Source organism: Stomoxys calcitrans, chromosome 1, assembly GCF_963082655.1.
Source record: "Stomoxys calcitrans chromosome 1, idStoCalc2.1, whole genome shotgun sequence".
Classification (NCBI taxonomy): Eukaryota; Metazoa; Arthropoda; class Insecta; order Diptera; family Muscidae; genus Stomoxys; species Stomoxys calcitrans.
The window spans coordinates 214,150,076-214,165,500 of NC_081552.1; the positions used below are offsets into that span (position 1 = coordinate 214,150,076).

The window sequence follows — 15,425 nt, forward strand, 5'->3', positions numbered from 1 at the left end:
TCTTTATCAAGGATAAGCGCGGAAAATTCGCGACGGAATGCATGATGAAAGTCTTAAACAAGCAAAACCAAGTTTTGGTCGTGGAGAAATGGGAGGTCTTCCACAGGAAATAGAAGGAGGAAGGAACTATCTTTGTGGTTGATGCAGTTTTCGTGACAAGTTTGGTTAAGATCAAAGGCATGGCGCACTACGCAACCAAGACTGTGATTATACCCTACACCAGTACTATGGTACAGGGTATTATAACTTAGTGCATTTGTTTGTAAAACCCAGAAGGAAGAGAAATAGAACCATTGGTGAGTAAACCGATCAACTCAGAATCACTTCCTGATTTGATTTAGCTATGTCCGTCTGTCTGTCCATGTTAAGTTGTGTACAAAGTATAGGTCGCAATTTTCATCCGATCGTTTTCAATTTTGACACAGGCGTCTTTTTTAGTCTAGAGTCGAAGCCTAATGAAAAAATCGGTTCATATTTAGATACGGCTCCCATATATATTTCCTTTCCATTTGGCCTAATACGGCAAAAATTTGTTTGTTTGTGAACCGATCCTCATGAAATTTGGCGAGAAGTTTTCTCTGCGACTATTCGGATCACTGGCGAATTTCATGAATCGGTTCAGATTTAGATATAGCTCCCATATATATGTATCTCCCGTTTTACACTTTAAGGGCTTTTGTAAGCGCATTTATCAACCAATTTTGTGACAATTTTGAAAAGTGATTTCCTCCATGACTCCCACAATTTGTATGGAGTTTAGTCTTAATTCTTCATTTAAATTGTAAGCAAATTTCGACGACTTAGTGTGCATGCCCGATGTGGTTTAGGGTATCAAAATGGTCGGCCCTGCCCGAGTTCATACTGTAGGAGGCCACCGTAGCACAGAGGTTAGCATGTCCGGCTATGACGCGAACCCTGGCGAGAACATCAGAAAAAATTTTCAGCGGTGGTTATCCCCTCCTAATGCTGGCGACGTTTGTGAGGTACTATGCCATGTTAAAATTTTTTCACAAAGCGGTGTCGCACTGCTGCACGCCTTTCAGACTTGGTTTTAAAAAGGAGGGCCCTTAAGGGAATGTTCATGGGCAAAAATTTGCATATCCAAGTATGATCTAATCTAGATGATATTCGACAAGAGAATGTTGGATGACACATTTTTACTTCTTTGTATTGGAAACAAATGCACAATGTTATAAGCAGGCCTCATTGTTGAGTTAAACACAGAATGAAAAAATTAAAATTGTTATTAAAAAATGTTCGACTTACCTATCAAGTATAGTTTTAGCCCCAGTGAGCTGCAAAAAAACCAAACCAAATTAATTTAAACGAATTGAAGGAAGAAATTAAATATCTAAAACAATATACTTATGGGGTCCTAGATCAATATTTCGAGGTGTTACAAATCGAATGACTAGATAGGATACCTCCGTCGTATGGTGGTTGGTATAAAAATCGGTTAAAATTTGGATATGGACCGCTTCAGGTTGTACTTGGGTGATATACTTAACCATAGAAGATGCAATTGTGCAAAGTTTCAACCAAATTAGATATGAATTGCGCCCTATAGGACTTCAAGAAGTAAAACCGGAAGATCGGTATATATGAGAGTCTTGTAACAATAAGATTCCACGGATATATTATTTTAAACAGCTTATTTTATCGGACGTATATAATTGAATGAAAAACAAGTTAAAACGTGCTAAGTTCGGCAGGGCCGAATCGTATATACCCACCACCATGGATCGCATTTGTCAAGCCGATATCTCTTTTGGCCGATATCTCTTTATAGGCAAACAAATGATAATGGGTATGAATTGCTATGCTATTTGAACTATACTAAGTTATAAAACGATTGAGACCATACTTGGTTTGGCTGTTGAAGACCAAAGTGGAACTCATTGTGCAAAATTTTTAGCCTATAGTGGCTCGAGAAATAATCTCGGGGGACCGGTTTATTTGGGAGCTATATCAGGTTGTAAACCGATATAATCGGCACAGTTGTTGGAAATCATGACAAAACACTTCATGCAAAATCTCAGCAAGATCGGAGAATAATTAGGCTCTCTAGCGGCTCAAGAAATCAAGATCCAAAATCGGTTCATATGGGAGCTATCTCACGTTGTGAGCCGATTTAAAACATACTCGGCACAGTCGTTGGAAGTTATAGTAAAACACTTCTTGCAAAAATTCAGCAAAATCGGATAATAAGGGCGCTTTCTGGCGGCTCAAGAAGTCAAGATCCGAAATCGGTTTATACGGGAGCTATATTAGGTAATGAACTGATTTACGCCATGCATGGCTCAGTTGAAAGACGTTTGCTGAAAATTTCAGCAAAATCCAAAATCGGTTTAAATGGGAGCTATAACAGTTTGTGAACTGATTTTGACAATACTAGGCAAAGTTGTTGGAAATTATAACAAAACACTTCATGCAAAATTTCAGTCAAATCGGTTAGTAATTGCGCGCTCTATCGGCTTAAGAAGTCAAGATCAAAAATCGGTTTATATGGGATCTACACCAGGTTGTTAGTTAAGACCATACTCGACACAGTTGTTGCAACTTATGATGAAACACTTCTTGCAAAATTTCAGTTAAATCGGATAATAACTGCGCCCTCCAGCGGCTCAAGAAAATCGGAAATCGGTTTATATGGGAGCTATATCAGCTAATGAACTGATTTAGGCCATACATGGCTCAGTTGATAAAAGTTAAAACAGCACACCTTATGGAAAATTCAGCAAAATCGGATAATGACTGCGCCATCTAGCGATCAAGAGTAAAGATCCAAAATCGGTTTATATGGGAGCTATGTCAGGTTGTGAACCGATTTAGACAGTACTAGGCACAGTTGTTGAAAGTTATAACAAGAGACTTCATAAAATTTTTCAGCAAAATCGCAGAACAATTACGTCCTCTAGCAGACGTTTCATGCTAAGTTACAGCCGAATCGAATAATAATTGGGTCTAGGATCGGTTTATATGGAAGCCGAAATTAGTATACCCCCCAACCTATGAAACCCGAAAATAGTATACCCCACAATCAAGGAATTTTTTTCGCTGTGTTTTCATATACAAGGTATTTTAATACCCTCCCTTACTCTGACAAATTGAGTTTAGATCTAAAAAGTTAGAATTTATCAACGCCTAATACTTTAGTACAAATGTCGTATAATTGATGTGTAGTACTATGTACTGTAAATTAAGGCAGGCTTGAGGCAAATAATCACAACTGAAAGGATGCCGGATATCGATATGTCTCGATCGTTGACATTCGGTGTTTTTCGACATAAAAATACAACCTTGATTATCTTCGAATAGCTTTGCGGCATAATTTGAATCTATAATGCCCATATTTGGCAAAAGCCCTTTCAACCATAGTGCTTGTTGCAACGCTTAAACCGCTTAGCCGGTCCCGCTCCGCTGCGCCTTCTTTTGCTATATATGGAACAAAAGTTTCCTTGGAATATTTATTTTCGACAATTAAAGATCTTTTAGTGAAATACCATGCTAACTTGACTAACAGTTTAACAATATAAGAGCCTTTATCTGAATCCCGTATGATTGGTCTACGAATTTAAGTTTGGATGTAAGGTGTACTCCATTCTTAAAATACTTCATTTCAGCCCGATATTCTCATGATGTCTGAGTTAGTGGTGTTTTCGGGGGAGAGGTGGCCCCTCGGATACTTGGCCGTGAAAAAATATCAGCATCGTGCTCTTCTTTCAAATAGTATTTATTTAAACCCCGTATTGCCATTGGCTTAAGAGGAGTTTACAGGATGAGGCGTCCCCCAAACACATGGCAGCAGAATAGAATATCAAATTCGTTTTCTAATCTCAAATACCTCTCATTTGAGCCACATATTGGCATGGTCGAAAAATTTTTACCCTTTGGGGGTGTTTTGGGGAAGGGGTGATGCCCTAAATACATAGTTCTATATTTGGATATCAAATTCGTATTCTACTCCCAAAAGCTTTATTTGAGCCCCATACTGCGATGGTCACTAAAAAATTGGCTTTTTTCGGGTATTTTGGGAAAGGGGTAGACCCCCAGAAAATTGGTCCCGAAAATGGGTATCAATTCTTGCTCTACCCCCAATACCTTTTATTAAAGCTCCACATTGACATGGTCGGTAAATATGCCCGATTTAGCGGTGTTTGGGGACTGGGCTGGTCCCCCTGGCATTTGGTCCGACAATTGGATATCAGATACGTTTTCTTATCCTAAATACCTTTCATTTGAGTCCCATATTGTCGTGATTGATCTAAATATGTGTTTGGTAGGTTTTAGGGTGGGGCAGCCCCCCTAGGTACCCCATCCGAAATTTGGATACCAAATTTTTAATTGTAGGGCACTATATGAGAGCTCACAAAATTTCGCTTAATTCACATCACCCATCTCCGAGATCTGGCGTTTCCGAAAATTATGGTAAGGGGGAGGGTCCGCCCCCCTTCAGATATCAAAAAATGTAGTACCCTATTTTCACCACGGGGTCATTATGCACCATCTGTGAAAATTTCAAAAAAATCGGTTCAGCCGTTTCTGAGTCTATAAGGAACACACAAACAAACAAACTAACAAACACAAATTGATTTTTATATATAAGAAGATATGGCGACAGTGTGTTGCTGTTTGCATGACACATGTTTATACCCTACACCACTACTGTGGTATAGGGTATTATAACTTAGTGAATTTGCTTGTAACACCCAGAAGGAAGAGAAAGAGAGACCCATTTATAAGTAAACCGATCAACTCAGAATCACTTTCTGATTCGATTTAACTATGTTCGTATGTCTGTCCATGTTAATTTGTTTTCAAACTATAGGTCGCAATTTTCATCTCATCGTCTTCTAATTTGACATAAGCATTTTCTTGGGCCTAGAGACAAAGTATATTGAAATTGGAAATCGGTTCGGTTCAGATTTGTATATAGCTCCCATGTATATGTTCGTCCGATTTGGACTAAAATTGCAATTTTATCGTTCTTTGTAAACCGATTCTCACGAAATTTTGCACGAACGTTTCACTTATAAGTCTCAACATAATTGGTGAATTTCATAGAAATCGGTGCAGATTTAGATATAGCTTCCATATATATGTTCGCCCGATTTGGACTAAAATTGCAATTATATTGTCATTTGCAAACCGATTGTCGCGAAATTTTGCACGAGGAGTTCTCCTATAAGTCTCAACATTGATAAATTTCATAGAAATCGGTCCAGATTTAGATACATGTTTGTTCGATAATACTCGTAATTTGGTCAATTGTTAACCGATTCATATGAAAATTGGCACAAAGAATTCCCTTATGACTCCCGGTATTGCTATTGAAATTGATGGAAATCGGTTCAGATTTTCGTCCGATTTTGAAAAATACTCAATAATTTAGTAATTTGATAACTGATCTTTACAAAATTTGGCACGAAGGTTTCTTTGATAACCCTTCTGATGACTGATGAATTTCATAGAAATTTGTTGGTCTTTAGATATAGCTTCTATATATATGCATCTTCCGATTTTCACTTTTAAAGCATTTGCTTACCCATTTATCAATCGGTTTTCTCAAAAATTTGACACAACGATTTACTCTATGGCTCCTACAATATGAACGGATTTTGACGACTTAGCCTGCATATCCAATGTGGTGTAGGGTATCAAAATGTCGGCTTCGCCCGACTTTAGCCCGTCGTTACTTGTTTTCGTATACTTCAAACATGAAGGCACTGTCAGTTGCTCAAATCGAGTGGTAAAAATCCTTTTCAAATGTATTTCTTTGGGATCTTCCCGGAATAGATCCGATATGAAAGCAAATGTCAGGACGAACGCATAGCGTTAACCATCCCAACAGTTTTCTATATGGAAAGTTGCATGGTTCAGATTCAGGAAATACGCAAACCTTTTCAGATCAATACTTCGAGGTGTTGCAAATAATAGAATGACTAGATGTGTATACCCCCATCCTATGGTGGAGAATATAAACAACTTTTTTGTCAGAATATTTGTCTATGAAAATCAATTTTTTTTGTCTTGCAACATAATTTGGCCTTAATGCCTGCCCACTGCGTTGCAGGATGGAGGTATTCTGTGAATGTTTGCAAATATACAAAGCTTTTGTGTGAATTGATAATGAAGGAACACATTGAACGTATGTACACCGTATTATGCCACCGATGTTATTGTTGTTATTGTGATTGATGTTGGCCTCGTTATAGTTGGTCTTGCTGCTGCATCTGTATGGCACTGCCGCCAGGGAGTGGTCAAAGAACTGATGATGATGCTGCCGCTGATACCAATGACCGCAACATCATTATTCACTTAACGGCTGCATCATACATCCATCTATTGCATGAGTGAGAGTTGGAACTGGCAACGGATGAATAGACTCAATGGAGTAGAGTACAACCCATATTGCTCATCTCCATTGAAGTCTCCACCTTTGAAGCCCTTGCGTTGCCAAACTGACTCACTTTTAAAATGATAATTCATTCAGGACGAGGCATGGAGGTGGGCCAAAATATGAAAATGTTTTAACGAACATGGTTTTGATTTACACAAATATGTATGTATGATTTTTGAGTACTTCGCTGCTCTTTATCTACCTCCTCACTTAGGGAACAACTGAGCCTGAAGCTTTAGACCTACTACTGGGTGTTTTTTTTTTGTGGCGACACAACTCAAAATACTACTAAATTTCCTCTCTTATATTATGGGTGCGGTCCGATTTAAGTTTAAGCTCAATGATGCCTAACCTAAGACTAGAACCCCCGCCGAATTTTTATACCCACCACCATAGGATGGGGGGTAAACTAACCAAGTCATTCCTTTTGTAACACATAGAAATATTGATCTACGACCCCATTAAGCCATGTCCGTCCGTCTGTCAAAATTTTTGCACAGATATCGGTTCAAATTTGGATACAGCTCCCATAGTGAAATCTCCCGATTTCACATATTTAGCCCCTATAAAGGGCAATTATTATCCGCTTGGGCTGAAATTTTACATATAGTATTTTTTTACGACGTCCAAAAACTACGCCAAGTACGGTTGAAATCGGTACATAACCTGATATAGCTCTCATATAAACCGATCCCTCAATGCGAAATCTTGAGCCCCTACAAGCTGATCTCCCGATTTCACATATTTAGCCCCTAGAAGGCACAATTTCCATCCGATTGGGGTGAAATTTTACACGTGGTGTTTCGTTATGGCCTCCAAAACCTGAACAATGTATGGTCGGACTCGGTCTATAACCTGATCTCCCGATTTGACTTCTTAAGCCCCTGGAAGCCACAATTTTTTTACGATTTGGCTAAAATTTTGCACGTGGTGCTTTGTTACGATTCCAATAACTGGGACAAGTAAGGTTGAGATCAGTCTATAATCTGATATAGCTCCCATATAAACCGATCTCTCGATTATCCCTATTCGGTTCCAAGAAGTTTTCACTTTTGCCTGGTTTGGAAGAAACTTGTTACGTAGAGTAAAATTATGCCTTCAATTAATTTGTCAATTTTATGCAAAATGCGTGTTGGTGGACTTAAAAGATTCGGCCCTGCTCAACTTATCAGGTTTTTTTTACAATATTTGTAGCATTCTATTTGTAACACCACCAAATATGCGTCTAAGACCCATTAAAGTATATTTATTTATTTTATTGTAGATTGTCATAAAATTTTAAGTCGATCTAGCCATCCGTCCGTCTGTCTGTCTGTCTGACCGCCTATCTGTCGAAAGCACGCTATCTTTTGAAGAAGTAAAGCTAGGCGGTGAAACTTTTCACAAATACTTTTTATTGGTGTAGGTCAGTTGGGATTGTAAATGAGCCAAATCGGTCCATGTTTTGATATAACTGCCATATAAACCGACCATGGGTATTGATTTCTTCAGCTTTTAGAGGGCGCAGTCCTTATCTGATTTGGTTGTAATTTTGCAAGAGGTGTTTTGGTATCACTTCCAACAACTGTGCTAAGTATGGTTCAAATGGGTTCATAACTTTGTATAGTTGCTATATAAACCGATCTGGGGTCATGACTTCTTGAGGCTTTAGAGGGCGCAATTCTCATCATATTTGACAGAAATTTTGTACAATGACTTCTCCCATTACCTTCAAAATTCGTGTCCAATATGGTCTAAACGATCTATAGCGATTTGGCTTTTTGAGCCCCTACAAGGTGCAATTCTTATCCGAATGGACAAAAATATTACACAATGACTTCTACAATGTTCAGCATTCAATTCATATATGGTCCGAATCGGACTATATCTTGATATAGCTCCAATAGCATAACAGTTCTCATTCATTATTCTTTGTTTGCCTAAAAAGAGATACCGCGCAAAGAACTCGACAAATGTTATCCATGGCACGCTCTTACTTGTTTTATGTTTACAACGAGGATGAAGCTAGGCGTTCGGCGTCAAAGGCGGGCATACTAACCTCTTCGCCAATGTAGCCTTCACGATTCTCAATGAAAATAAACATGTAAAAAGGCATTAAGTTCGGCGGGGCCGAACTTTGTATATCGAACACCTCGGGTATGTATGTAAACAAGCTTTAGTCATAATCCGGAAGCATTATATATCCACCCACAGCAGCCATATCCAAATATGGTCCGATTTGGACCATATTGGGCACGGACATAGAGTGGTCTAATATTTGGTTAAATATTGGTCTTTTTGGCAGCTATATCCAAATATACACCGATCTGAATCATATAGGAAACGGATGTCATACACAACTAATTGTGTTAAATTTCAGCGAAATCGGTTAATAAATGCGCCTTTTATGAGGCCAAGACATTAAATCGACAGAACGGTCTATAGCAATATCAAATTTGGACCGATCTGGGCCATCTTCAAGAAGAATATCGATGAGCCTACCACAACTCACTGTCCTAAATTTCAACGAAATCGGACAATAAATACGGCTTTTTTGGACGAAGACCTTAAATCGAGTGATCGGTCTATAGGCTGCTATATTTAAATCTTGACTGTCATGAACCAAAAAACAATAAATGCGACTTATATGGGCCCAAGACCTGAAATCGAGAGATCGGACTATATGGCAGCTATATCCAAATCTGGACCGATATGGGCCATTTTGAAGAAGGATATCGAGGAGCCTAACACAACTCATTGTCCTAAATTTGAGCGAAATCGGAAACAAATGCGTCTTTTATGGGCCCAAGACCTGAAATCGAGAGATCGGACTAGATGGCAGGTATATCCAAATATGGACCGATTTGAGCCAAATTGAAACCAGTAAGGAAGGGCAAAAGTCGGTCGGCGCCGACTGTATAATACTCTACACTTTCTATATAAGTACAAAGTGGGAGCTATATCCAATTATTGACCAATGTTGATGGACTTCGGCGGATGTTTTCGGATGGGTTATTAAACAATCCGTATCAAATTTTGAGCCAATATGTTCGAAATGTAATAAGCGTTGTGCAAAATTTTAGCAAGATTGATATTTTTTGATCAATCTTGTTAAAATTTTGCGCTTGCAGTGGCTTATGGAGTGCAAATCGGGCGATATACAATAAAAAACCTGATAAGTCGAGCAAATTACCCAAAATCTGACGAAGATATATATATATGGGAGCTATATCTAATTCTAAACCGGTTTCGAGCAAACTTCTCAGATAATGTGGTAGTCGTCGGAGAAAGCATTGTGCAAAATTTTAGCAAGATTGATCAAAAAATGCGCTTGCAGTGGCTTATGGAGTGCAAATCGGGCGATATATATATCCGAACTGCTTTTCATGAAATTCACCATTTATGTTGAGAGTCAAGAGAAACTCTTTTCTGCCAAATTTTGACAGATTCGGTTAACAAATGACCATTTTATTGCAATATTACTGCAAATGGGACGAACATGTATATGGGAGCTATACCTAAATCTGAACCGATTTCGACCAAACTTTATATATATTGTGGAAGTCGTCGAGGAAAGCGTTGTTCAAAATTTTAGAAAGATTGGTCAATAATTGCGTTTGCAGCGGTTCTAGGAGTGAAAATCGGAAGATATATATAAATATATGAGAGCTATATATAAATCTGGACCGATTTCTATGAAATTCACCGGTAATGTCGAGAGTGAAAGAGAAGAGAACATCCTTCCCACCGAATTTCGAGAGAATCGGTTAACAAATGTCCATTTTATTGCATTATTACTGCAAATCGGACGAACAAATATATGGGAGCTATATCCAAATCCAAACCGATTTTTTACCAATTTCAATAGGCTTCGTCTGAGGCCGAAAAACATACAAAATTTTAAGACGATGGGATGCAAATTGCGACCTGTACTTTGTACACAAATTGACATGGACAGACGGACAGACAGACAGACATAGCTAAATCGAATCAAAAGTGATTCTGAGTCAATCGGTATACTTCTCAATGGGTCTATCTTTTTTCCTTCTGGGCGTTACAAATAAATGCACTAAGATATAATACCCTGTACCACAGTAGTGGTATAGGGTATAAAAAGATGCAAAACAGCCTTACACAACTTACTGTTCAAATTTCAGCGAAATCTGATGCGGCTTTTATGGGCCGAAAAACTTAAATCCCGTGATCGGTCTGTATGGTAGTTATATCAAATCCAGACCGATCTGAGCCATCTTCAAGAAGGTTTAATGGAGCCTAACACAACACACTGTCCTAAATTTCAGCGAAATCGATAAAAATGCGCCCAAGACCTTAAAATGAGTGATAGGTCTATATGGCATCTATATCCAAATCTGGACCGAGCTGAATTTAATTTAATTTGTAATTTATTTATTTACACCCGCACAACAAGAATATAAAATTCTTATAATTAAAGTGCGGGTAATATCTCCAACAATTGTACATAGTAAACACTTAAAACTAAGAATCTATAGCTATGCAATACATCACAGATTTTGAATGAATAACTTACTAACGGAAAAAACTAACATTTGTGGCTTTGTAGATTTGAATTTGAAAGAAAAAAAACAGAAGTGAATTTATCAATTAAAGAGGAATAAATAGACTTAGTTGATCCAAAAAAAAAGAAATTAAGGTTAGTATAAAAGAATAAAAATAAATATATAAATGAGTCTTAACATTCATCAACTTAATGCAGTAAAATGTTTCCAAAGTCTGGTTTTGAATGTTGCCGAGTTACTGAGTAATTGCAGATAGTTAGGAAGTGAATTCCAGAGACGTACAGCGAAAATGAACATATGCCATTCAGATACAAGCCTCCGATACATTTTGGGAATGATTTTTTTTCCTCTAGTAGATCTGGCGAAATCAATAAATCCATACAGATATTGTGGTGCCTGCGTGTAGATCAGTTTATGCAGGAAAGTAAGCGATCTTAGGAACAACAAGTGCTGTAAGGAGACGCCATACAGAGATAAAGAGTATTCAGAGATGGAATCGCGCCGTCTCAAGCCAAATACATAACGAGTAACGCTATTAAAAAAGGTGTTTAGCTTACGTCTACTTACCGAGTCGCAATTAGCAAACAACTCACAGCCGTAGAGAATGCCAGGAACAAGATAAGTATTTGCCAAGAGAGACCTAAGCCTCAGCGGAGTAACCGACTGAGTGGCCCAGAGAGCACGCAATTTTAAATATCCCTGACCAACGACAGAGTCGATATGATTACTCCAAGTCAGAGTGCTGTTAATAACAACGCCCAAGTTCTTTGCATGAGGAACGATTTCCAATCTAGAGTCGTTAATGAATATACCGACATCACATGAAAAACGAGACAGCCTGTTTCTGATAACCACACACTTGGACTTTACGGGGTTGAGACACAGGCCATTGGCTTTCGCCCACGTGCTGACTCTTGACAGATCATGATTAAGCAGACGTATGTTTTCAGCAATCTCATCCCTCGGATATATATATATATTTGTACATCGTCAGCGTATATATGTACCTCACAATAAGACAATTGACCCGCCAAGTCGTTACTGTACAATGAGAAGAGAAGAGGACCCAGAATTGATCCCTGAGGAACACCTTTTAAAACAAGCAGAGGTGCCGATAGAGAAGACTTATAACTGACGGACTGAGTGCGGTGTGACAGGTACGACAAAATAAGACGAACGAACGTAGAAGAAAAATTGTAAGGATGTCTCATTTTATCACATAACAAGGAATGATCCACAGTGTCAAATGCCTTAGAATGGTCAAGAAGAACAAGCAAATTTATCTTGTCATTCTCCAAATTGACCCTGATCCTCTCAGTGACCTCTGCCAAGGCAGTTACGCAGCTGTGGTTAGGTCGAAACCAGGACTGTCTCACATATAACAAAGAGTTCTCGTTGACAAAAGACGACATTTGCAAATACAACAAATTCTCAAAGACCTTTGACAAGTAACAAAGAATCGCAATTGGTCTATATTCCTTGGAATTTTTAGGCAGTGGGATGACTTTGGCATGTTTCCACGCTAATGAAAAGTAACTCGTGGTCAAAATCCTATTGAAAACATAGGTTACATGAGGAATAATAAGGGGAGCAAGAGTCTTACAAATCTAGGATCAATGCCATCAGATCCGACAGCGTTCGACTTTACAGTCGCGACGCACTCAAGGACATCGGTGGGACCAATACAGCTGAAGCCAAAACCAGAGTCGTCATCGAGGGAGGGGGAGATATTGAAACCATAGAAATTGGGATCAACTGGGATCTGTGGGACATTAACAAAGGCATCGTTAAGCCTATTAATGTCCAAGTTTGTTGAACATCTATTAGTATCTTTCCCAATTCCTATGTCTCGAATAACCTTCCACGTTCTCTTGGAGCCTATTACAGAAGAAAAGCGTCTGTAATAGTATTCTTTCTTCGCTATCTTAATTAACTTATTGACATGGTCTCTTGCTGAGCGAAAGGCATCATGTAACTCAGGCGTCCTGAAACGTCTCCACCTGCGATGCGACATATTCCTCACGTGAATAGCCGAACGAATATCCCGGGAGAACCACGGTTTCGATCTGGAGGACACTTCTCTAGTCTTGAGTGGAACCGTAAGTTCCTGTAGGTCACGGATATTCCTCTGTAGAAAGTCAGTTTCGATAGTTTCCATACGAAATATCAGATCCCAGTCGATGAGCACAGCACTCGAAAGCAAAAAATCATGGTCGAGACGGGCAAAGTCTCTATATGAATAAGTTTCCCTAGTCCTGGTGAGCTCAAATTCATAACATAAAAAGATCAAGTCATGGTTCGAAAAACATGAGGCTGACAGTTGGTCGTATAGGAGGACTTTAGAAGTGTCACTAACAAAGTACAGATCGAGAAGCGTGCTGGAGGATGCGGAAAAATGCGTGGGAATTGTTGAATTGACAGGCAAAAGCCCCAAGGAAGACATTTCAATCGTCAAGCCCGTGTCCTGTAAAACGTTAGAGTTGAAGTCCCCAGCAACCACCATGTCTGAGTAAGCAAGAGAGCGAGGTTCAAGGTCAGAGAAAAAATCTCGCGTATCCGTACGGTTGTTCGGTCCATAAACGCACCACGCTAGGAGCTTAGTATCGGACTCTGAAAAACTTTTTCACAATTTAAGGGTGTACGAAGATAATTTCTTCTCTATGCCATATAAATTGAAGAAAAGATTTGATTTATTTGACTTACTTGGCTTCTTAACAAACAAAAGTGGTCGTCGAGAAATACCACACCTAAACTGATATTTGATATTCTTTAATGAATCCATGAACGAAGGGAGTGCAAAGTTCGAACCCCGCTAGTAATAACAAAATTTGAATTATTTTTTATACCCACCACCATAGGATGGGGTTATACTCATCTAGTCATTCCCTTTGTAACACCTCGAAGTATTGATCTAGGACCCCATAAAGAATATATATATATTCTTGATTCTCTTGTCTCTCGCCCTTCCGTCTGTCGAAATCGCGATAGCGGTCGAACACGTAAAGTTAGCTGCTTGAAATTTTTCACAGATACTTAGTATTGATGTAGGTCATTGGGGATTGCAAATGGGCCGGTTCTGATTTGGATATAGCTTCCATATAAACCGATCTCCCGATTTCACTTCTTGAGCCTTCACAAGCCGAAATTTCGTCCGATTTGGCTGAAATTTTGCAAGTATTTTTTTGTTATGACTTCCAACATCTGTGCTTAGTACGGTCTAAATCGGTCTATAACCTGATATAGTTCCGATATAAACCGACCTACCGATTTGACTTCTTGAGCCACTGGAAGCCTTATTTTTGGTCCGATTTGGCTGAAATTTTGCACGTAGTGTTTTGTTATGACTTCTAAGAACTGTGCCAAGTACAATTTAAATCGGTCAAGAACCTGATATAGCTGCCATATAAACCGGTCTCCCGATTTGACTTCTTGAGCCTCTGGAAGCCGCAATTTTCATCCGATTTCGCTGAAATTTTGTATGTGGTGTTTTGTTATGACTTCTAAAATCTATGCCAAGCACGGCCAAAATCAGTCTATAACAGTCTATATTGATATATGGTTGCCCAAAAAGTAATTGCGGATCTTTCATATAGTCGGCGTTGACAAATTTTTTCACAGCTTGTGACTCTGTAATTGCATTCTTTCTTCTGTCAGTTATCAGCTGTTACTTTTAGCTTGCTTTAGAAAAAAAGTGTAAAAAAAGTACATTTGATTAAAGTTTATTCTTAGTTTTATTAAAAATGCATTTACTTTCTTTTAAAAAATCCGCAATTACTTTTTGGGCAACTCAATAGAGTAAAATTATGCTCTTCACATATTTTTATTTTGTATAAATTTTTAGCAGAATGCATGGTGGTGGGTTCCCAAGTATCGGCCCGGCCACACTTAGCACTTTTTACTTGTTAGTATTTTGTCTTTCCCATAGAGCAATTGAAAATTTTCTTCACCCTTAAAACAACACCCGTTATTATGGAAATACCAGCTTTGTGTTCAAAGGTCCCAAACTGAGTTATGCCATAAAGTAATGCAATCCCTGATTTCGAATTAGTTGGCAATATTGTGCGAGTCCATACTCGGTGCAAAGTAATGGACGGAATTCATTGTTGCACGGTGCTAAAGTAACCCTGCTTCAAATCTGCATGGACGTTGAAAGCCCTGCAGCATAAATGAAATGTTTTAGTCGCATTTTTATAAATTCACAGAAAGATGAAAAGAAAAAAATCAAACGAGTGCAATTTTAGTCTATAGCTAGTGGAATGGTTGGACACTTGCTTATTTCAGCTATAGAGTTGCTGCTATGACAAGTCACGAATTTCAGTTTACATTTCACTGAGAATATAACAGCCCATGAATAAATCATGAGATATCCATTTGTGCAATAAAAGTCTAACAAAGCCCAGCATAGAGAACTACGCATAATGTAGTTAGATTCTAGACCATAAATTACAGAAGAAGTGTTCAATATTTAAAAGAGGAAAAACAAAAGTATATCTCTCATATATGTGATG

The 15,425-nt window shown here is 38.5% G+C and overlaps 1 protein-coding gene across 4 annotated transcripts in view; it reads right to left on the reverse strand.

Annotated features, from left to right (window-relative positions):
- Window positions 1–15,425, reverse strand: part of LOC106084815 (uncharacterized) — a 169,549-nt gene that overhangs the window by 110,344 nt on the left and 43,780 nt on the right. For all 4 annotated transcript variants that reach the window (XM_059363868.1, XM_059363864.1, XM_059363860.1 and 1 more), the window contains exon 3: window positions 1,267–1,295. The gene's annotated coding sequence lies outside the window, so the exon portion shown is untranslated. The remainder of the gene's footprint in view (window positions 1–1,266; window positions 1,296–15,425) is intronic.